The 23,498-nt window shown below is 45.4% G+C and overlaps 1 protein-coding gene across 1 annotated transcript in view; it reads left to right on the top strand.

The window, feature by feature from the left end:
• Window positions 1-15,501: 15,501 nt before the first annotated feature.
• MYH9 (myosin heavy chain 9) overlaps window positions 15,502-23,498 on the top strand; it is a 96,674-nt gene continuing 88,677 nt past the window's right edge. The window contains exon 1 of the mRNA XM_048832963.2: window positions 15,502-15,666. The gene's annotated coding sequence lies outside the window, so the exon portion shown is untranslated. The remainder of the gene's footprint in view (window positions 15,667-23,498) is intronic.

The following is a 23,498-nucleotide window of genomic DNA, read 5'->3' as shown; positions in this document are numbered from 1 at the left end:
AGGCTTTCCTTAATTCAGATATGGGTCTCAAACACTTTTCCACTCCAGAGTAACAGCCGTGTTAGTCTGTATTCGCAAAAAGAAAAGGAGGACTTGTGGCACCTTAGAGACTAACCAATTTATTTGAGCATAAGCTTTCGTGAGCTACAGCTCACTTCATCGGATGCATTCAGTGGAAAAATCTCCTCACTGTATTTTCCACTGAATGCATCCGATGAAGTGAGCTGTAGCTCACAAAAGCTTATGCTCAAATAAATTGGTTAGTCTCTAAAGTGCCACAAGTCCTCCTTTTCTTTTTCCACCCCAGTGCTTCCATGAACTGCTGTGTGGAGCTACAATCCACATTTCCACCTACAGAATTTGACTCTGTCTATCATCATTAGTGACAGCACTGTTTGAAGGAATTTACACATGATGCCTCTGGAAGGCATGCTACCGTAGTGTATCCACTGCAGGTGCCTCTTAGCCTTTATTTGTTAGCCTACGCAGGAGAACATTTGAAGCGCAGATTTATTGGTTTAAATTTAAACCAATCCAGGCTCTCTGCAACCGTGGTGTGTAAACCTGGGTATCCATTAAAGGCTACAGCCTGTATCATAAGAGCAAGTCCTGGACAGCTGTAGTGTTGTAGTAGCTAGAAGAGAAGTCTATGATAGCACTTTTATAATACGCTTCTTCTACTCTGTGCTTCAGTTTCCCCATCTGCAACATGGGTGCTGAGGATCAATGAATATTTGTAAAGCACTTTGGCTGGACCTGTAACTCCATCCTCCTGCTGGCCCTCCCCTACCCCCTTTACCAAACTATCCCCACCAAACATACTAGATCGCCCTCAGGCTCCCTTTTTGCACAAGCTTTCCACCACTTCCTACACATTTTGTTGCGGGTGTTTGGTATACTAGTGTGTTCTGCTGGGAGAGGGTTGTTTGGTACAGGAAGTGCTAGGGGGCTGAGTTAATGCTGCAGTGTGTGGTTTATAGCATACACTAGTTATGGTAGGTGTGTGCCTGTGGGTGGAGGAGTAGAGAGTATGTACCGTTGAGGTGGTTTAACTTTTCAGTCTTTGCTTTTATGGGTTTGTGCCAGGTATAGGGTTGCCAACATTGTATTTCAAAAATAAGGGACTGTTTCTATAGTACCCCCACTCCACACCGCCTCCTGATATTATATTATTGTTATTATTTATTATTATTGATAATAATAATGGACAGTGTGTAATGGAGGTGCGGGGCAGCTAAGCCTCTGCAAACCTCGCACCGCTGTGGGCGGGGCCATGGCAGATTATCACACGGGCCCGGTCAATGTGGGGGTCCCAGAAAAATCTCCTCCCACCACAGCCCTGGGGCTGGAGGAACTCTCACACTGAGCTTTTCCAATCTCAGGGCCGCAGCGAGGAGGGCCCTCAAGGGAGTGCGGGGGCGGAGGGGCGGTGGAATGGGGGCAGGGCCACAGGGGAAGGGGTGGAACAGGGCAGGGCCATGGGCAGAACTAGGGCTGAGCCGCAGGGAAGGGGCAGAACGGGGGGAGGGGCCCCAAGCTTGAAGCTCCGCTGCTGCGGCCCCCTGGCCTGGGTGAAGGGCTCCGCCACCCATAATAAGAATGATTAATTAATTAATTAATAAGCAGCACTCACCTACATTTGTCTTGCTGATTTTTGTAGCACTGAGCAACTGCAGACTTGGAGTTCTGGCCGGGGTTGAGAGCTCCACTGTGATCCTGGCTGGGGCTCAGAGCTTGATCCCAGCCAGGGCAGAGCTCTCAGCCCCCCCGCCTCTGTGGCCCCGACCCCCCCAGCCAGGGCCTGCCAGTGTGCGGGGGAGGGGGGGAACTCTCAGCCCTTCCCCACATGGCCTTGGTCAAAGAGGCAGGTCAGGGGGCTAATCTCCCCAAGGGAAGCTTCACCCGCCACCCATGATAATAATAATAATTAATAAGCAGTACTCACCTACATTTGCAGGGGTATGTCTTTTTGCAGCACTCAGCAACTCCTGATCTTGTTGGACCGAGATTAAAAAATAAAGGACGTACCTTGTAATGGGGGACTGCTGGCAACCCTAGTCAGGCATGTTCTGTGTGTAGCAACAGTACCTGCTTCACTATGACTGTTAAAAGAAAAGGAGGACTTGTGGCACCTTAGAGACTAACATTTATTTGAGCATAAGCTTTCGTGAGCTACAGCTCACTTCATCAGATGCATTCAGTGGAAAATACAGTGGGGAGATTTATATACATAGAGAACATGAAACAATGGGTGTTACCATACACACTGTAACCAGAGTGATCACTTAAGGTGAGCTATTACCAGCAGGAGAGCGGGGGGTGGGGGGTGGGAAGACCTTCTGTAGTAATAATCAAGGTGGGCCATTTCCAGCAGTTGACAAGAACGTCTGAGGAACAGTGGGGGATAAATATGGGGAAATAGTTTTACTTTGTATAATGACCCATCCACTCCCAGTCTCTATTCAAGCCTAAGTTAATTGTATCCAGTTTGAAAATTAATTCCAATTCAGCAGTCTCTAGTTGGAGTCTGTTTCTGAAGTTTTTTTGTTGAACTATTGCCACTTTTAGGTCTGTAATCGAGTGACCAGAGAGATTGAAGTGTTCTCCAACTGGTTTTTGAATGTTATAATTCTTGACGTCTGATTTGTGTCCATTTATTCTTTTATGGAGAGACTGTCCAGTTTGACCAATGTACATGGCAGAGGGGCATTGCTGGCACATGATGGCATATCTCACATTGGTAAATGTGCAGGTGAACGAGCCTCTGATATTGTGGCTGATGTGATTAGGCCCTATGATGGTGTCCCCTGAATAGATATGTGGACACAGTTGGCAACAGGCTTTGTTGCAAGGATAGGTTCCTGGGTTAGTGGTTCTGTTGTATGGTGTGTGGTTGCTACTCTGAAAACTATGACTGTTGTCTTTGTATTTATTTGTAACTCGTCTCTAGCACAGTTTGGTCGGCCAGCAGGAACAGGGTCAAAGTGTGCATAATGGCAGATGTGCCCAGGGAGATCAGGAGGACTCTGCAGGCATGTGCCAGGAGGGGTGGATCAGCTAGGATGTGGGTGTGTGTGTCAGCTTGCCAGCTGTAGCCCTGCACTGGGTCGCAAGTGTCTGAAGAGAAAAGTTTTCCTTGTGATTGTTAACCCAGGATCACGACCAGATGAGAATTGGTTTCCGATCTCTGATGCTGGGTGCTCTCCAGCCCACTTCCCCAGATACTGTGGAGGTCACAGATGAGGTCATTTTGCTGCGATGTAGCTGCAGTCTGCCGGAGGTATGCGGGGGAAGAAGTGGGGGAAGTAGGGGTGGGTGGTTTCTTTGTACTTTCAGAGATTTGAACAGCTGGATTCAGTGAGGGTTCCCAGGGATTTTCCCAGGAAAGAGGTCAGTGGGCTTCTCAAACATGTAGCCTGGGAGCAACATGTTCAAATAGTGGCCCTTGAGGCTCCGCCTCTGCTGAGCTCTGTGAAAGTCTCCCTTGCCCATATAAGGCTACAGTTGTCACAAAGAACCATAAATAGTTGTGTTGTCATTACCTGCCTCCTCATGAGTATGAACTAACTAGGGCACCTTTCCAAGTCAGGTCCTGCTTCCTGTCTGGAGTGACCTACTCTCCTCTCCCCACCCATGCTCCATGAAGACAGTATTTTCCAAAATAGTATGTCTATATGTGCATGCACACACACAGAGCCTGATTCTCTGTGCCCTTTGCCTTGTGCAATCATTTCACACACACACACACACACACACACACACACACACACAGAGCCTGATTCTCTGTGCCCTTTGCCTTTTGTAATCATTACACACACACACACACACACACACACACACAGCCTGATTCTCTGTGCCCTTTGCCTTGTGCAATCATTTCACACACACACACACACACACAGCCTGATTCTCTGTGCCCTTTGCCTTGTGCAATCATTTCACACACACACACACACACACACAGCCTGATTCTCTGTGCCCTTTGCCTTGTGTAATCATTACACACACACAGCCTTATTCTCTGTTCTCTTTGCCTTGTGCAATCATTTCACACACACACACACACACACACACACACATACACACACACAGCCTGATTCTCTGTGCCGTTTGCCTTGTGCAATCATTACACACACACACATATCCTGATTCTCTGTTCTCTTTGCTGGGGTCAATACCTCAACAATAGTAACTCTCTCACAAGGTTACTGTGTTTTTATTCAGCGGCTGCGGTGCCTGTTGCCCTTTCGCCACTGGCAAGGATGGCGCTTTTGTTCTTTAAGTGAGCTGTTTTACTTGTGGGGGAGGGAACAGGAAGAGAAAGGAAAAAGCTCAGCAGGCACAAAATTGGACAGCAGAGAAGAGAGAGAGAGAAAATAACAAGTCCTTAAGTCCTGCAAAGGAAAATATGCTCCCCAAAGGCTTATCCCTCTTTTGAAGATGCAGTGTGTTCCTGGTAGGGGTGACCAAGTATAGAGGAGACCTCCTGTGTGCATGGAAGGACACACTCCAATAAAGAAGGATGGTCCAGTGATTAATGCAGTAGCCTTGGGCCTGGGAAACTGTCCAAATCACTGCTGTACCACAGATGTCGTGTGTAACCTTGGGCAAGTCACTTATCCTCAGTTGTCCATTTATAAAATGGGCTAATAGCACTGCCCTACCTCCCCAGGGTGTTGTGAGGAGACAGGCACTAAAGATTGCGAGGCACTTGGATGCTATGGTAGCAGTGGCCAGATAAGTGCCAGATGCAGATAACAAAAAGGCAGTGTAGTCTGAGAACAATGTGGTTTAGTGGACAGGGCACTGGACTGGGAGTCAGGAGACCTGGTGGGCCAACTCACTGGCCAATATGTCAAATATAGTTCCCAAGAGCAGCAGAACTTCTGTCCTCTAACAAAACAGTGTCAGCACATCTCAAAACAAATCTTTCCTAGACTCTCTAATTTCTCCTTGATAGTCAGGGCCTACTGCCTGATCTTCCCAAAAGTCTCTTTCGGATCCTTACCCCAGCCCTGCATCTCCCTGCCACCAAGCTGTCATGTGACCCCTGGTTACCTCACTCAGCCAGTCAGTCAGATCATTGACCAGGCCGCTGGGTCACATGCATGTGTCCCAGGACCAGGGCACTGTTACACCTGGGTGGTATTCCCAGCTCCACTTGTACCTTGCTGTGTGACCGAAGGCAAGTCACTTCCACTCTTTGTGCCTCTGTTTCTCCTCACACCCTTTATCTGTCTTGTCTATTTAGACTGTAGACTCGTTGGGGAAGGACTGTTCCCTTATTTATGTTTGTACAGCACCAAGCACAATGTGGCCCTGAACTTTGCTGGAGGGTCTCCAGATGCTAGTGTAATACATATAATCATACAAGCAGGGACAGAAGTGCTCATGTCATAGGTGCCCTTATACAAGGAGGAATGGGAATTGTCTTGATAGGGGGAGGCAGTGGGTCGACCTTCTGCTCAGGGAAAGGCAGGGGTGTTTACAATGGGACACACCCTAACTAGAGGGAAGAATAAGAATGCTCCTACTTGGGAGTTCTGATGTTGTGAATAATGGGTTTGCCCTAAGCTTAAATAATAATCCTTTCCATATCCTCTTGCAGTCCAGAAGCCATAGATCCTATTATGACCCAGTGGCCTTAACCAGGCTGAAGGCCCTATTGTGCTGAATGTTGTGTACACACACTTTCTCTCTCTCTCTCTCTCACTCACTCCTCCCCTGCTTTTTGGGCAGCTGAATGGATGCAAAGGGAACTTTTTGAGCCCAAAAGCTCAGATGTGGGCGCGTTGCATCTACTTGTGCTGTTTGGGGCACCCACATACAGGAGTCTTTGGAAACGTGTCCTTAGAGAAGTTGGGAACCAGGGTGTGGTGCTACACATCCTCTCTTCCTGACTGAATCATGAAGCGGCTCCCTCATGATCCTGGGTCAAAGGGCATCGCTCCGCCTTTTCCCATAAACCAAGGTTGGAATACACCTAGCATTAGGACCTGGCAGCTTTCATCCAGGTTTCCTGGCTTTGGAGTCACTGCAGCAGGGCACTGCTTTCAGGTGAGGGGAGGAAAAATCCCCTTTGAGCCCACAGGTAGCCCCACCCTCTGCACCACTGTGAGCCCAGTTCCTTGCTTGGAGGGAGGGGGGTGCTAATGTGCATGTGCCTGGCCCCTCGCTCCTTAGACGGTCTGGTGCCAAACGGTGAGGTAATCGTTCGTTATCAGGATTAAGCTTAGTTTGCAGGGGGAAGGCAGAGGCCGCGCCTTTCCCTGCTGGAGCTCTGTGCTGCTGTGTGCCTGAAGGCATGCTGAGCAGCCACTCAGGGAGCAGGGAAGATGAAAGGAATACACTGGGCGCCAAGCAGGGCACTCTGCCTTAAAAGCCCAATTATTGGAGAGTGATGGGAGGGGTCACAGCTCTCAGCCACCCTTAGTTTTCTGCCTCTCCTCCCAGGGGGCTGCACCCAGAGTCCATCCCAGGCGCACAGAAATCTAGTGCAGGTTCTTCCCTTCCTCACAGAGTCCATCCCAGGAAACACAAAATCAGGATTCTCTTTTGAAAGGAGACTTTTAAAGGTGGCCTGCAAAGAGCCTGAATCCTTTTGTGCATCTTTATGTTGTAAAAGGGAATTTTGAAATTTTCCTGTCCTTTCTTTTTCTGCTTGATTTTTACGTTACACATCCCTGTCTTGTTTGCCTTTGGAGACTCTATGGTGCATGGAGGACTAGTAGCATAATGACATCACAAGAAAGTGAAAGTTAAGCTATTAAGAGGGGAAAGGATACTCTTTAAGAGTCTATGTCTATTTGTTAATTCCAGTGCCTAATGAACACGCCACAAGGAAGTCTTTGTTAGAGGTTCCACACCGCACCTGAACATGCTCTGAAATATCCAAGAGATCATCTAGCACAATGGTTTTCAATCCGTGGGCCACAGACCATTGGGGGGCCACAGACTATGTCTAAGGTTTCAAAAGGGGTCTGCACCTCCATTTGATATTTTAAGGAGTCCGCAAATGAAAAAAGGTTGAAAACCACTGCTCTAACAAAACCAGATCACAGCCTCGGCATTCCTAATATACCTAAGGTAAAAAAGAAGTGGAACCCACACACCATTTTTGTTTGTTTAGTTGGTTGGTTTGGTTTGGTTTTTTTGCAGGGGAGGAAGAATCCTTTTAGACCTTTGTTTTCTTAAGCACAAAATAGCACAACCCCAATGTTTGAAATGTCTCTTGCGGGGCCCGTTTAACACTAGGCTCATTCTCTGTGATGTGTAGGACCTCACACAGTGGTTGTGGTGTGGGGGGTGCTGTAGATGGTTTTCTGGATTGTGGTGTTTGGTAGGAGACTCTTTGTGGGAAAGTTGAATCCCTTGTTTTCATCTTTCTACTTTTTCCCTCCCACATCTAAAGGAGTAGTTTTTTGAAATTCAGAAGCTGTGCAGCAAGACAATAGGTCTTTATACATCTACATTTATTTATAAAGACTCAAAGAGCAGTATAGGCCTTTGTGAAACTAACAAACCATGCAGGTACTTAGACTTCATGGTTGTCCAACTGCATCTATAGGAAGCAGAGCAGCAGAATAACAAGTGGTTTCAGCATGCATTACATACGTGTAAGTTATGAATAAACAGACAATGGAAAAAGGGAGTGGACAAGAATATTTCCTGACTTAGGTTTATTGATTCACTGGGTGGAGGGGAATTGGCTTATCTTTTTATTTCATGTTTTGCATTTTCACCACATTTTCCTTAGCTCCAAGAATAATCTCCCCAAACACCTTTATCATTCTAACAAACCAGAGTAGAAAGTAGCAGACCTTGGTCCCGGCAGGAGGCCATTCACCTGCTTCCCCCACTTCAAGTTGTGGAATGTCCCAAGCCCAACAAAAGGCCCCGACTCCATCTTGTCTGTGGCCTTGGTTCATCCAACACTCTCATACTTCCTGATATCTGAGAAATACACGTGGAATTGGTGCCAGCCCAGGGGCCAATGGGTTCCTCACTACTCTTTACTGGGGCTGTGTGTTTATTAAAACACTCAGGATGCTTTCTTCATTCTAGGCTTATCGCTGGAAATGGAAGCCGCAGGTGCTTTGATGAATGGAATTAAAAGATCAGGTGGTTTAATGGGAGCTTCTGTCAGCCGCTCTGCTGAAAGATAACTTCCTGCAGGGGAAGACACCTCTGTGTATCTCCATCAATATCACCCACCTCCTAAAGTGATAACTCCTCCGTGGGTCTCCAGAGCTATCTTTCCACCTCGCACAGTGCTAATGCCTCTGCCTCGGATGGGAATACTGTCAGTTCAACCACCTGTTGTCCCCAGGCTGCCTCTGCCCATCTGACAGTACACATGAGTTAAAGAGAACAAGGAACAGGTGCCGCAGCTCAGCTGTACTCAGCTCTCCACTCTGGCCATGTGTTTCAGAAGGAAGGCAGGGCGAGGAATAGATGGCTGGGCAGTACAGAATGGTCCAAGCTGATAGTGGGAGCCAGGAGAAGCTGGCAATGTAGTAGGAGATTCGAGGAGGCTTGCTAGAGAGCAGAAGAAAAGTCCCAAATGTGGGAGGGAATCTTGGCAGAGAAGCAGGTGGGATACTTGAACAAAGCATGTAGTGACTCCAAATGCATAAAGCTTGCAATGTGTGATATCAAGGGTTGGTGGGTGTGTTTATAAGACCTGCAGCATAAGCAGTTGAGCTGCATGCATAAAGTATGTAGCATCCCTGATAAACAAAGAATGCAGCTTAAATAATTCCCATAGATGAGGGTGAATACTTACTGGGAAGGGATATTGAACCACCTCTCCACACACCAACACTCATTGGTTACCAGAGCTGTAGCTCCCCCTTTGGTACTATAGCCAAAGCCAAAAAGAATGGCTTTGATTGGACCAATTTGATCGCTGGCAGCCAGGCGCAGTCTCTTTAATTGAGGATAGCTATAAGCTACCAAGGTTGTGGTCCGCAGCATGACAGCAAAGTCATGATAAGACTCAAAATGACTCCTACAGTATTGGAAAATTCCTCACTCCTGGGACCTTTGGGACACAATAGAATATTTCAGGCTAGTGTCATTTTGTCCCCAGTCAATAGGGTAGAATGAAAACCACAGAGCCATTTTAATGTGAGCAAATATTTGGTCTTAATTACCACTGAAGGTTAAGCCCAAGGCAAACACCAAACCTAATGTTAACTGGGAAAGCAGTGTCAACAGAACAAATGGTCATATGGCAACCTAAGAAAGGAGAGGTGCCATACCAAATCTGGGGGCACCCTTCCTTCCACTCCACTGAATCCCAGGACTAACTTCTTTTCCTCTGCTCCCACTGTTTGAACCTTGGGAAGAAAGAAAAGAGATTTAAAAAAAACCCAACAGTCTCCAATTAGATTCCTTACTTAGCCTTTCAGTCAGAGGCCCATAGAAAATAACTGAGACTTAAAAGCACCAAAACAATGTAAGAAATAGTTAAACACCATTCATGTTACTGGGTTGTTGGACTAGAAAGAGCACAGTTATATCTGCCAAATGGCACCACTTTAACCAATTCTCTGAGTCTCCCAGTCTAGTGACTGGACTCATTCTGCTGCATTTTACCTCACCCAAGACTCAGCCTGGATCCCTAGAAAGGAAGGTAGTGTCTCTGACAGAAATCTCCACATAGCTCAACAAGGCAGAAGCGAGAGAAGCAGCACTTAGCTGGATCTTACAATTACTTTAAGAGTCTGTCATTTTTCTCAGTGTCCTGTGTAGGCAGGCAAGTTTGTTTGCCATCGCAGTTCCATAAACATGATGGCTGGGCGGCAGGAGGGTTGGGGGTTGGGAAGGATATTATTCTGCTCTTCTCAGCTTTATCCCTTTGCTGAGTAAGAAGAATGCCCCCACGTCCTTCTAAACTCAGGAATCTGAAGCATTTCTTACTTCCTCCAAGAAAGGGGAGGAGGAAGAGGAGGTGTCTGAGATGCTGAGAAAGGTCCTGAAACAATTGTAAAGCCACAGAAGTGTGAGACAGCAGTGGTGAGATGAGGATATGACGTATAGGCCTAAGATTAGAGTGTTTCTCACTGGCCAATTTGCTATTAAAATAAGTATTAAGAAGTAAAGAGTCACTATTCTTGTCTTTTCAGAGTAGCAGCCGTGTTAGTCTGTATTCGCAAAAAGAAAAGGAGTACTAGTGGCACCATAGAGACTAACCAAATAAATTGGTTAGTCTCTAAGGTGCCACTAGTACTCCTTTTATTCTTGTCTTATGTAGGCAACAGGATGTGTTCTAGAGATGTTCTGGTGAGGTCTGGGTGAACCGGAGAGAGGTAGACAGCTCACAGGTCTAGTCTTTGGCGCATAGATACCTTTGCGGAGTGATCCTCACCTCTGTTGGCCCTTTTGTGCAGTTTCACTGGATGACAGCCTTGCACGAGATTGAAAGCCAGGTAGCAAATGCTGAACAGGAAGAAAATGGGGCAAGAGGAGCTGGAAATGAGAAGGAGGGGGACAAACTGAGGTAAAAAACAAGCACTGTGCATGCTCTTAAAAATTACAATAATGGGCACATTAGAAATTTGTAGAGTAGTTTAGATTGTAAGCATGCTCTGAGACATCCTTGTGAGTGTATTAGGTCAGGAATGTGGTCTCTCCAGCTTCACATCATGCAGTTATAATCCCAACACAGCATTTGGAGGAAATCATAAACTCCAAGAACAGAGCTCAGGTCATCAGACCTGACAAGATTGTCCTCTGCCTGAGATGGGAATACAGCCTTCATTTAGATACATTTCTGGAGAAGATAAAACTATGTTTCAGTTGTGTCAAGGTACAACTGTGCTGTAACATTATCCCCCAAAATGGTAGTTTCTACACTGCAGTATCTGTGTCATTTGCTGGGGAGGACTGCTGGAGTGCAGGGGAAACACTCTAGACATGTAACAACGAGGTTCTCCTGTTAATTGCATCCCACTCAACTGAGAGCAGAGATGTTGCCTGCATGTGATATTCTGCTGTGGATTTTGCCACGAATGTGTTAAGAAAATGACCACAGTTTTCTTCTTTGTTAAAGCAGAAGCAGGAACTGTGGTGATGGGGTCGGAGTTTAGCAGGTTATGAAGAATCTTTCTATTCATTCACTTAGTGCAAGAGTGAGTGGATTGCGGGGGCACGTTTGATAGGATTTTACCATAGACTGGCATGAAGCAGCTGTATTTTATAGGCAGTATGCTGCATTAAAACTACAGCGCATCATGCACATTCCCTCTGGCCTCAAGAGTGACACACTAGGACAAGCCATTGAGCCCACAACTTCTGCACAGCTTTGCAGAGTGCTCTTGGGCCCCTGCCATAACTCAAGTGAGCAGAACCAAAACTCAAGCTCAGGTGACCTAGGTCATCTAAAGCTCTAACCTCTAGTACATGGAACCAGTCTTGTTTCTTGTTTTTAAGTTCATGGTTCTCCTCCGCCAATGATCAAAGAGCTGAAATCTGGTTCTTGTACTGAAGAGGAGTGGAGAGGCATGGGCATATATAGGAAAGGGAAGTTGTGTGCTCTCTAACAAGTGATGACTATTTCCCAAAAAGATTTGGCACTGAATAGATACAGTTCAGGGCACAGAGGGAAAGAGGGAGTAAACGAAGAAGTCCAAAATGCATGTTGTTCCATTCTCCCAGGCATCTGCCTCCAAAGTGCTGTCTCCTTTTGTTATGGTGTGTGAACTCAAGCTATAAGAAAAGGAGTACTTGTGGCACCTTTTTGCGAATACAGACTAACACGGCTGTTACTCTGAAACCTGTCAAGCTATAAGCTGCACCAATAGCAGCCACCAGCACTTGCTACAGCTTTATAAAGCCAATACTGAGCATTCTTGAGGGACCTTAATTTTGGACTTTCAGTGAAGCTCCCTTTGTTGGTATTTCAGATGCCACAGAGCTCTTACCAATACTACGTTGTGACATTCTGTAGTTCTGTGCACATGTGGTTTCTTAACAAAGTCCCTGTGGTTAGCATTTAGCAATACGCCTTCTCTGAGGTAAACAACTTTACTCCCTTGTCTCTCTTCTTTTATTCTATTAAATTTTGGCTAGAAACACGGCAAAATACAAGCAGAGATTTTATCTGCAAAACATTAGGAAAGTGTTTTCATGATTAAAGTGTACTTAGTTGCTGGCCAAAGATGCTGGCCTATTTGACAGGTGTGGAGACTGATTCCCCTGTTTATCTCAGGAATGGTACAGCTTGGGCAAGAGAAGTGCAAGTTTACACACACACGAGTGCCTTGCCAATGAGCCTCAAACCTGAGCTATCCTAGATTAGCCTAAGAAAAACTGTTGCACTTAAAATATTGGGCCCAGTGCCTTACATGCCTGTCACAGCACATTAAAGCCATCGAGATATCTGACCTGGTGCAGGATATGCACAGAGCATGTCTGGTGGCCTGCCTCATTACATGCACTGAGCACACCTGGTCTAGAGCATAGTCACCGACTTCCAGAGAACAATCAAGTGATGGCCGAGCAAAACATCCCCAGAACAGTGTGCTTCTAGAGCTGGATCAGTCACCATGGTGCCAAATCCATTAAAGCAAAATGAAGGGCAAGCTTAAAGAGAAATCAGAGTTGGGCAGGATTTGTGTCTGTAAGGGAAGGAAAAAGGGTATTTCCATTTTCTATGCAGAGCAATACTTCAGTTGAAAAAAGAATGACCATGGAGTACCCCCTGACAGTCAATATGTATGGAAGATTACATTCACCACATTAGACAGGAAATCTTGCATAGATGATGTGATTGCATTTCAAAATGTACAGGGTTGGCACTATGTGGGAGACCTGGGTTTGATTCCTGAACACAGGTGAGAGGAGACAATGTTTTGAACAATTCACAATCCCTGATAGTTTGGAATGCCCTGGAAGCTGATTGGTTGGTGAGGAGACAATTGTAACTCTGGGTGCTAATTGCCTAGGAGAAGATGTGCTTCCGAATTCTAGAACCTGGAATTCTAGAACCTCTTTCTTGACTAGGAAAGAGGTGTTTCCTGACACTGGGTAATTCTAGATACTACTGGTTAGTTGTTGAGGAGGTGAGGACTTAGAATTCAGATAAAGACAGTGGCAGATTTGTTCTTCCAAATGGATGCTGTTTGCACATATTGTCCATCAATAAACGTTATAATTGGAACTGGTCAGAAGGATCAAATAAAACTCTCATGAGCTTTTAGGACATAACAGGTGCACCTCAACCTGCATGGCTTCACAGGAAAACTTTCTGATTACACTTTCATATGTATGCCTCCTTTTCAGGATGACTGCTGCCACCACAAAACAAACGCCTCTGTACAGTGTAACTGGCATCTGGTGCAAACGAATAACCAAGCAAAGGAAACTAGCCATTTCAAATCTGAATCACCTTACACACAGAAATATTAGCATTAGAGAACAATTAAGAGTGTTCTAAAGAAATTAGACATTTTTCCAGGAGGGAAAAGAGGGCGCAAAAGTGCAGTAACTGTGGTCCTAACTACTCTCCCCTCTCTAATCTTTTCCTTTCTCAGCCAAGTGGCTGAGAAGGCAGCTTCCTCTCATTCTTTAATAGCCTATTGCACATTAGTATCTTTGACCATTTTCAATCTCAGTTTCACTCCAGCCACAAAATTTAAACTACTCTCCAGAAGTAAACAGCCTTTTTTATGCTGCTACTGATGGCTCTTTCTCTTTCCTACATGTATCCTTGGACATAATGGACATCATCTTGGGCCACATGAATACTGTTGATTATGGATATGTCCCTGGTTCCCTCTTGTCCTACCTCTCTTGCATTCTCTGTCTCTGCTGGTAGCTCTTTTTCTGCACCAATACCTGTCCTGTATGAGGTCCCACAGAGTTAAATTTTCAGCCCTCCTATTCTTTCCCACCAGCATTCTTCTCTCTCATTCTGTATCGTTAACAATACCACTTTTATATCTGTTACTTAGCTGTACATATCTTTCACCACCTTTACTGACTTCTCCCACTCCACCTTTTGTGTCTTGATCAAGTAAACTTGTAGCTTTGTTCCAACTTCCTTCAGATAAATCTAAGAGAGAAGTGCTTCTCTTGGGCAAGAAATGCTTGCTCAAACACATCTTCATTTCTTCTACTTCTTTTTTCAGTTGAAGCCTCTCTCATTTGCCTCTTCTGTAGATAAGCTTAGATGACCCTTGACCTTTCTTTATTTTGCATTGCCTATGCCTGTGAATCTTCCTACCACACAGGGCTGTTGTGACAAGCTCCGTATGGGTGGTACCTTGTATTTACCTATAAAGTGCCTGACACATATATAGTAACCCCAACCCTAATAATTAATAGCTAAGTATTCCTATCAATACTTCTGCAATATTGTTCTTGGTTCACTGCTACTGTCTTCTGAAAGCCTTAGCCATTCTTTCTCGCCTCTCATCTTGGCTATTACATCCCCCTTTTCTGTGGCCTCCCTGTATCCCAGCTCTCTACATTTCAGCAAGTGAAGGGTGTTGTTGTCTATGTTCTTGCATGCACAAGAAAGCACAGTCACATCACCGCCATCCTTCCAGAGCTCTGTTTCCCCATTCATTTCTTAATCCCTTTCAAGGTTCCTTATTTTTAAAGACTAATTGTAAAACAAAAAACATATATCTGTGCCCTTTCCTGCTCCTTAATAATGGGTAAAAAATATCTGATATATAAAGCCAGTTATTTTCACATTAGAAGTATTAGGTTCTGCTTTCTATCTTTTTCCTAGACAACTTTGGAGGATCAGGAATATACCCCATCAGAGGAGGCTGAAACCTGGGCTGTAATTCTCTCAGCCCCCAAGTGAGAAAGAAGGAAGGAGATATTGAGGCATACACAGCGTAAGAAAGGGAAGGCACTGGAAACCACCCAGTGAAAGAAAGGGTCTGCTTCAGCTGGCACTGGCCAGTGGGTCGTAGTTTTTAAAGCGACTGGCAGAGAATGGTGATTTATACAGATGAAGAATTCCAGGATGGGCCCAGTAGCACCTGGCCCAGGGATCTCCCAGGTGGCCCTGGTGGAGGAGATGCCAGAGGGAAGGCAGGGGGAGTGAAGGGCCATGGGAGGGGCCTGGCACTGCCCACCAAGGGGCTGTGTGGGATGGTGAAGGGGATTGTGGGAGTGTGGCTGTGGTAACTGTGGGCACGGATGGGAGGTTACTCAATGCCCCTCCCGCCCCGTACAGTTGCCCCGCCTAACAGCTCCTCTGATCTTCCCCGAGCCAACAGGACACTCTCGGCTGGCCTACTCTTGTTCTCATTGGCTGGACTAGTTGTCAATCTGCGCTCCTCCCTGACTGAGCGCCGACTGGCTGGGCCCTTCACTCTCGAGCGTTAGCGAAGAACGCTACGCCCTCTTCCTAGAGGCGCCGCTCTCCTCCTCGACCGCTGTTGGTTATGGTCGGAGTCAATCAGGAGCAGCCCGTGTTTCTATTGGTGGGCTGTATGGAAAGGGGGAGGAGCTGCTCCTTGGCCGCGGCCGCTCCGCCCGGCTTGAAACCTCGCAGTGCCGGGGAGTTAGAGGTGTTAAAGCCGGAGCAGCGCGGTGGGTGAGCGCTGAGTCTGTGCAAGGAACCGGCCCTGAGGACCAGTCTCTCACCGCAAGGAGTAGGCGCCGCTGCCGCGGCTCTTCCCAGGCTTTGGCCGGACTCAGGTGAGGTGCGGGCGGGGACGAGGAACGCAGCGCTCGCGCTTGGTTCTTAGGGTGGCGCTGGCGGCTTTGAGAGTGGGCTGGGTCGGGCGGGTCTGCTCCGGTGCCTGGCAGCCGCTTGCGTCGCCCGCGGACTGGGGCCCGGGCCGTGGGTTTGCCCGGCCTGGCAACAGAGCCGTTACCTGCCGCCTCTCCCCGTCGGCCGGGGAGCGGATAGGGGGCATCCGTGGGGGCACGGAGGTCGCCCCCGCCCCGTGCAGGGCAACCGCGGCGGCAGCCCTGCCCACAGGGCCAGCCCTGGCCCGGGGCAGCGAAGCACGTGCCCGCGCGCCTCTCGGCGGGGGTGGCGGAGGGGTGGCGCTGGGCCGCGGGCCGTCCCTGCCCGGCGGTGGGGGAGTGCCGCTCGCGCGGGGTAACTTTTCTCTTCACCCCCCCCCCCTTGCCCCCTAGCCCGCCCGCCCGCCAGCCAGCGCGAGTAACGGGCGGGCGAAGGGAGCGTTTGGCAGCTGTCAGGGCTCCCGCCTGAGTCACGGGCTGACAGTCCCGCTGCAGACATTGCAATGGGCTTGGCTTCCGCCCTCCGAGCCAGACTTCCTCATTCGCCTCGCTCCGGCTGCTCCCGCCGCGGAGAGGGAGGGACAGGGGCAAGATGAAGCTTGCAGCCTGCAAAGGCTTGGAGAGTGCGGCGCTTTCCTAGCTCATTCCAGCGCACCGGGGGGGAACCCTCCCGCATTGTCACCCCCCTGCCTCCGCTAGGCGTAGAAAGAAACCAGCTCCCCAGCCCTTGTGGGTGAAACCTATACGTACACAGTGGGTTTAATCAGGAGTGCTCCTGTCCTGATCTGCCTCGACCCGGTGTGAAATGAGCCTTGCAGCGGTATCTTGTTCTGCCGAATACACAGTGTAGTTTCGTGGTAACAAGGTGCGCTGGTCAGGTTAAGGAGGCTGTTCTCACAATGGCTATTGGTACCCTCTTCCAGCCCCGTCCTCCTGCTGAATCACCTTGGTGCTTATCTGCATTGCTTTCTTCTTGTTTGTCTTTCTGGCCTTGCCGCACCCAGAGTGGGCTAAGAATCTAGTTTTTTGTGGGAGAGACTCTTTATCAGAAAGAAAAGGAGTACTTGTGGCACCTTGGAGACTAACCAATTTATTTGAGCAGACTAACACGGCTGTTACTCTGAAAACTGTTTATCAGGTCTCTCTTATCTAAACTGATGTGCTAAGTAACGCATGATAGGTTTGAACTTCGAAGCTGAACGGATGTTATCCTAGAAGAAGTCCAAACCAGCAAGCCCTGGTGCCCTGCCCTTCTCTGTAAAGAAGGTGCAGAGTAATTTGCATTGAGGTGTGGAGCTTGAGGAACCATGGTGTTCTAAGATTAAAACACATCCGTAATTCTTAAAATACAATTTCTTCCCTTACGCATAGGTGTGATGCTGTTTGAGTTACTTTTAAGTTAAAAGTAAAAGCCCTGTAATCAGTTTCTGCCTGTGTAAAGATACTTTCTAACTTAGTCTCCAGGGAACAATGTGACTAAGTTAATTTATCTGTGGCACTCCATTGAAAGCTGCAAACCTTGATGCAGCATTGTATTGATTCATATGCTCACTTTCTGGAGTTGTGGCACTCAAAATCTTATGCTTCACTGAGATGAGATAAACAGATGTTTCTGCTACATGGGGTGTTGAGAGGTAATATTTGGAGGAAAAGACACTTAATAAAAGTAAGTGGGGCTACTTTGGTTATTAAGTACTTCGAAGTTGTGCAGGATAATGCTAACAGTCGTAGATAGGCACATGATACTACTGGGCTGGATATTCTGGCCATGTGAAATTGCCTCTGAAGCTACATCTGTAGTAAACTGTACAGTTTACCTTAAGTCATGGAAGCTTCACATCAAGAGAGGCTAGTTAGAGTGGATTGTTTTTCCTGAGCGGCTTGGGTTACTTCAACAGATATGTATAGTCTGCAGGCAGACACTACCAAAAAATCAGTTGTCTAAGATTTTCAGTAGTTTTGTTGGAATCAGTGTAGACTCATGAATGGTACCAGATAAATAGCTGTGAAATGTCTGGACCTTTTAAACTGGATATGACTAACAAGGTTGAATTTTTTGTGTAGTGTCCTCTCTCTCAATGTTTAACTTGTCTTGCCAAGAAATGATATTGTAAGTTTTCAGGAGAAGGTACTGACCTTGTCCTCAGGCTTGCATGGCCATATAGTGCACATCTGTTCCTATATAAATAATAGGATGACTGATACTTGTATTAGGTTTTTTTGCTGATTACTCTTATTCCAGAGGAAACTTTCTAGGTCATTGATACTAGGAGTATGGTTCTGCTTACCTCATGTTCGGTTCAAGTTAAACCTTCAGTAAAGTAGTTAGACCCTTGTCAGCTTGACATCTTTATCCTAGGAGAGGCGGGGGTTGTGGCTGTTGAGAATACATAATTTTTCTCATCCTTTCTAGATGTATTCTGATTGGCTGCCTTAGAATGGGCTAAGGAAAACAAGTCGATGTATTGTCACAACTAAGCCTACATTGTAAAGCAGCTCGTAAATAATGAGAAGGCTAGGAAACGGTTTATCTACTATGTAGCATTAGGGAAGGCACTGTACATATACCTTCAATTTGTAGACATCAGTCATCTATGGGTATGTCCACACTGCAATTAAAAACCTGAGCTGTCATAAATATAAAGGGAAGGGTAAACACCTTTAAATCCCTCCTGGCCAGAGGAAAAACCCTATCCCCTGTAAAGGGTTAAGAAGCTAGGATAACCTCGCTGGCACCTGACCAAAATGACCAATGAGGAGACAAGATACTTTCAAAGCTGGAGGGGGGGGGAGAAACAAAGGTTCTCTTTCTGTGTGGTGGTGTTGTTGTTGTTTTGTTTGTTTTTTTTTGAAGCAGAAAAGGAATGGAGTCTTAGAACTTAGTAAGTAATCTAGATAGATATGTGTTAGATTCTGTTTTGTTTAAATGACTGATAAAATAAGTTGTGCTGAAAGGAATGTATATTCCTGTTTTTGTGCCTTTTTTGTAACTTAAGGTTTTAAGGGATTCTCTATGTTTTGAATCTGATTACCCTGTAAGGTATTTACCATCCTGATGTTACAGAGGGGATTCTTTTACTTTTTCTTCAATTAAAATTCTTCTTTTAAGAACCTGATTGCTTTTTCATGGTTCTTAAGATCCAAGGGTTTTGGGTCTGTGTTCACCTATGCAAATTAGTGAGGATTTTTATCAAGCCTTACCCAGGAAAGGGGGTGTAAGGTTTGGGGAGGATTTTGGGGGGAAAGACTTTTTTCCAAAGGGCTCTTTCCCTGTTATATATTTGTTAGACGCTTGGTGGTGGCAGCAATAAAGTCCAAGGGCAAAAGGTAAAATAGTTTGTACCTTGGGGAAGTTTTAACCTAAGTTGGTAAAAATAAGCTTAGGGTTTTTTTCATGCAGGTCCACACATCTGTACCCTAGAGTTCAGAGTGGGGAAGGAACCTTGACATGAACTCTAGGACCTTGCAAGGTGGGAGGGTTCCAGAGCCTGTACTGCAGCCCAGTGTCTGCACTGCACTTAAACAGCCCCTTAGCCTGAGTCCTGTGACCCCATACCTGTGAGCCATGAGTTTTTAATTGCAGTGTAAACCTATCCCATATGTCCTCCTAAGCATTTGTTTCCCTGGTATGAAAAATGCCAGGGGACTGAAGGTCTGGTGTTAAAACTCTGTAGTAAATGGTAACTAGTACTTCTCTTAAGTTGTAAGTTTTCTGGTGTTCTCTGTGTAGTCAAAAGCTGCAGGTGTTCAAAGCAGTCAAGCGTACTGATAATGCAAATGCTCCTAGTCTGACTGCTGAGGCCTGGTATTAGTACTGTAACAGGCAGTATGAAAGCACAAAGCATTATTTTATTGGTCTTGCTTTAAAAATGCCATATTAAATGATGCAATAAATCCTATTTCATAGGATAATTCTCTTCCAAACTATCTCCATGAAGGTGAGAACATGAGTGTACATGCCTGCATGGCTTGCTGTTTGAAAATGTGAGAGAGAAAGCTGCTATAGTGTCTAAAATATTTCAGACACTGATTGGACACCAGTCTGTGGGAGGTGTCAGTCTCATGACCTTCTCAATATACTAAATTGCTGGGAGATGAACGGTGTGACTAGTTTCTTCTGAGTTTTGCTACCTCTAACCTTCTAATTAGGCTGGAATGACTTTAAGACTCTTGAGTATGAGTAGCCTTCTGAATCTTTCTCTTGCCCAGGATTATGTAACTTTTAGGAATCTGTATGACTTTACCATGGTGAGATCATAAAATGGACCTGCTGGAGGTACAGGAACACTCCTATGGTTAATCTAGGACTTAATGCTTCTTTAAATAAGAGTTATGGTGCAAAAATCTTTCTATAGTAGGTCTACATTCTTACAGGCAGCTTAAGGTTGTCTTAGAGGAGAGGCTCTCTAACAGCTAAACTTCAAGGTCCAGAAACTGATGTGAACCTCTTCTGAAAGATGTCTGAATCCTCCAGACTGAATGTAAAATTGAACATGGTCTTGTTCATTGTAAGTGCAGTGCTTAATCCGAAGGGTGCTAGATGGCACTGAGGGTTCCTCCTGACTTCTAATGTGGATATCTTGTTAACCCACTTGCCTGATGTTTATTTGCAATTTAAAGCATATATGCAAACAGCAGCATAAACTTGGATTTAAACTTGGAGAGTGGTCAGTTTGGATGAGCTATTGCCAGCAGGAGAGTGAGTGAGTGTGTGTGTGTGTGTGTTCCCGGGGGGTGGGGGCGGTGAGAGAGCCTGGATTTGTGCTGGAAATGGCCCACCTTGATTACCATAAAAAGAAAAGGAGTACTTGTGGCACCTTAGAGACTAACCAATTTATTTGAGCATGAGCTTTCGTGAGCTACAGCTCACTTCACCAGATACATCTGATGAAGTGAGCTGTAGCTCACGAAAGCTCATGCTCAAATAAATTGGTTAGTCTCTAAGGTGCCACAAGTACTCCTTTTCTTTTTGCGAATACAGACTAACACGGCTGTTCCTCTGAAACCTTGATTACCATGCACATTGTAGGGAGAGTGGTCACTTTGGATGAGCTATTACCAGCAGGAGAGTGAGTTTGTGTGTGGGGGGGGGGGGAGAGGGTGAGAACCTGGATTTGTGCTGGAAATGGCCCAACTTGATGATCACTTTAGATAAGCTATTACCAGCAGGACAGTGGGGTGGGAGGAGGTATTGTTTCATGGTCTCTGTGTGTATATAATGTCTGCTGCAGTTTCCACGGTATGCATCCGATGAAGTGAGCTGTAGCTCACGAAAGCTCATGCTCAAATAAATTGGTTAGTCTCTAAGGTGCCACAAGTACTCCTTTTCTTTTTGCATAATAAGTGTTAGAGAATTTTTCCTTGTGTTCATTTTCAGTAATTCATGTGGGCTGGGATAAAGCTGTAATAGTATTGCATTGCCTGCAGCAGCATTGTTTTTGCTGGCAATCAATCTAGTTGTGTGCTGGCTTGAGGTGACCTTGCATCCTCAGTTTCTTTTTGGTCTGAGCACGCTGTCCGGTAGGACTAATTCAGTCTTCTGGTGCAAAAGGATGTGGAAACTAACAACCTATCTTGGAGTGGTATCCAATAACACCAACTATATGTAGTCACCTGCAAATGCAATGTCTACCCTGGAAGTTGTTACTGATGGGTGTGTCCTAGTAAATTAGGAGTACATTAACACAAACCTGTAGTTAATCTCTATGCCCACGTTTAATTATGGTTTATCTTTCATGCACACTTTCCCTTTTAAGTCACTTAGTGGCTGTAGGAAGTTGTACTGAGTTCCCAAAATGTTCATCTTCTCAACACTGATTTCTGTTATCCAAGAGTACTGCAGTGGCATAGCAACCTCTGATCTGATACCAACCCAGATTCCCTCCACAGCATACACCATATACCTGCTTTCAGTCATTGCCTCTTGACTCTGTTACTGTCCCAGGCAGCATGCTTCTTTTTCCCTGAGCTTCCTAAAGAAGACCAAAGAGGTAGTGGAGTTTGCAATTTTCCATTAATGAAACTCTGAACAATTTCATTGCCAGTTACTTTAGAAACTAGTTCTTTTGCTCTTGCATTATGTATTGCTTATGTCAATGTCACCTGTGTGTCTAAGCACAACAAAATTGTAACTATAGAACTCCCTGGCATATGTATCTGAAATAAGAGTTTCCCATATGTGAGGAATAGCTTTGTATCGTTCAAAAGCTTGTACCTTCCACAAACCAGTGTTGGTCCAATAAAAGATGTTACCTCACTACCTTGTCTCTCTCGTACCCTGGGACCAACATGGTTACAACAACACTGCATACAGTAGCAGGAAACACAGGCAATAGACATGCATTATGTTGGATGAGGAAAGGTGGTATGAGCAGGGTATGCAAAGGCATATTTCATAACTCCTGTGGGATTTGTGTTGCTGGAGCTCTGTGCTCGGGGTTGAGGTTTCATCTTCCTTCAAAAAGAAAACTAGTATCTAGTTAAAATGTACACAAGCAGTTTATTTAGGCACTTTAGTAAAGACTAGACTCTAGAGCCAGGTGGATGGGTGACCAGCAACAATCCGTAACAAATGAATAGTAGTATATGTTGAGAGAAATTTAACAGTTTAGAAACGTTTGTCATGATCAAGATTGGAATGAATCTGTTGCTCATCAAAAGCTACAGTTTTACTGATCAATCTCAGCAAGAAATCCATATGATGTAGGTTAAGACACAGGAACTACAATTCTCATTTGAATGCATGCAAAGCGGATGTAAGGCAGATTCTATTTTTGATAGAAAAATCTTTGGTGTAGGCAAAGCTTACAACTTTGGTTTCTTGTATTCAGATAGGAACTGCTTTTCTTGTCCGATAGTCAAGATTGCAATTTCCTGTTTATTCTTAAGTAAAATATATTCTTGTAGTTTACTTCTCTGTAATTGGGTTTAGTGATACAACACAATTTAAGACAATAACTTCCTTAAATGTGCCTTGAGTTTTCACCTGTTTACTTGAGTTTATGCTATCTCTTGACCAACCTGGATGTCTAGGATATGCAGGTGGCTTTACTGTTAGAATGCTGGCTCTTTTCCTCTTAAGAGGATGGCTGCTCTTGTGTCTGAGTGGTTTTAGTGGCATACTTGGTGCTGCTTTGAACAGAAGTGAACTGGAGTCACTAATCTGATATTACAGCAACACTGTGATAGTCATGGTGATGGTTTAATCTTGTACTCTGAAATGTAACAAAAACAGTTATTTAATCCTCCCTTCCCCAAAATGTAGCTGGTAACTGACTATAAAATGGTATGGTTTCCCAAGTGAACTTTAGGATGAAATAGTGAGGGCTTTTTGGCTGTAAACTCTGTTGGGCAGGGACTGTCATGCTGTATCTGTAGAATGCCTTGCAAAATGGGGTGCCAAACTGGTTATTGCCTTAGGTGCTATTGCAGTATGAATGTTAATACTAGAACATCATAAAAGTTTAAACTTTCTATTGCATGCTAAAATGTTCTTTATCTGCTTTATTTTAACTTCCTGACACAAGTCTTGTACAGAAGAATTTGAGCTTGCAGTTTAAGACATTGTATGGCAGGCAACGTGAAATGCGTGTACACACACGTAATATTGACACTTGTGTGTGGTTATGATTCAGCCACCTAAAAGTGGAATTCGCAAATAACTTCATTAAGACTTAATATGTGATTTTTAATAACGTTACATTGATATATGGAGATATGTATTGCATTGTAAATATTAAATCTGGAAATATGTAGTTGTATCAACCATCTCTCTCCCC

Source organism: Caretta caretta, chromosome 1 (assembly GCF_965140235.1).
Source record: "Caretta caretta isolate rCarCar2 chromosome 1, rCarCar1.hap1, whole genome shotgun sequence".
Classification (NCBI taxonomy): domain Eukaryota; kingdom Metazoa; phylum Chordata; order Testudines; family Cheloniidae; genus Caretta; species Caretta caretta.
Note: the sequence above shows the minus strand (reverse complement) of the source record. Positions and strands in the feature narration are given on the sequence as shown.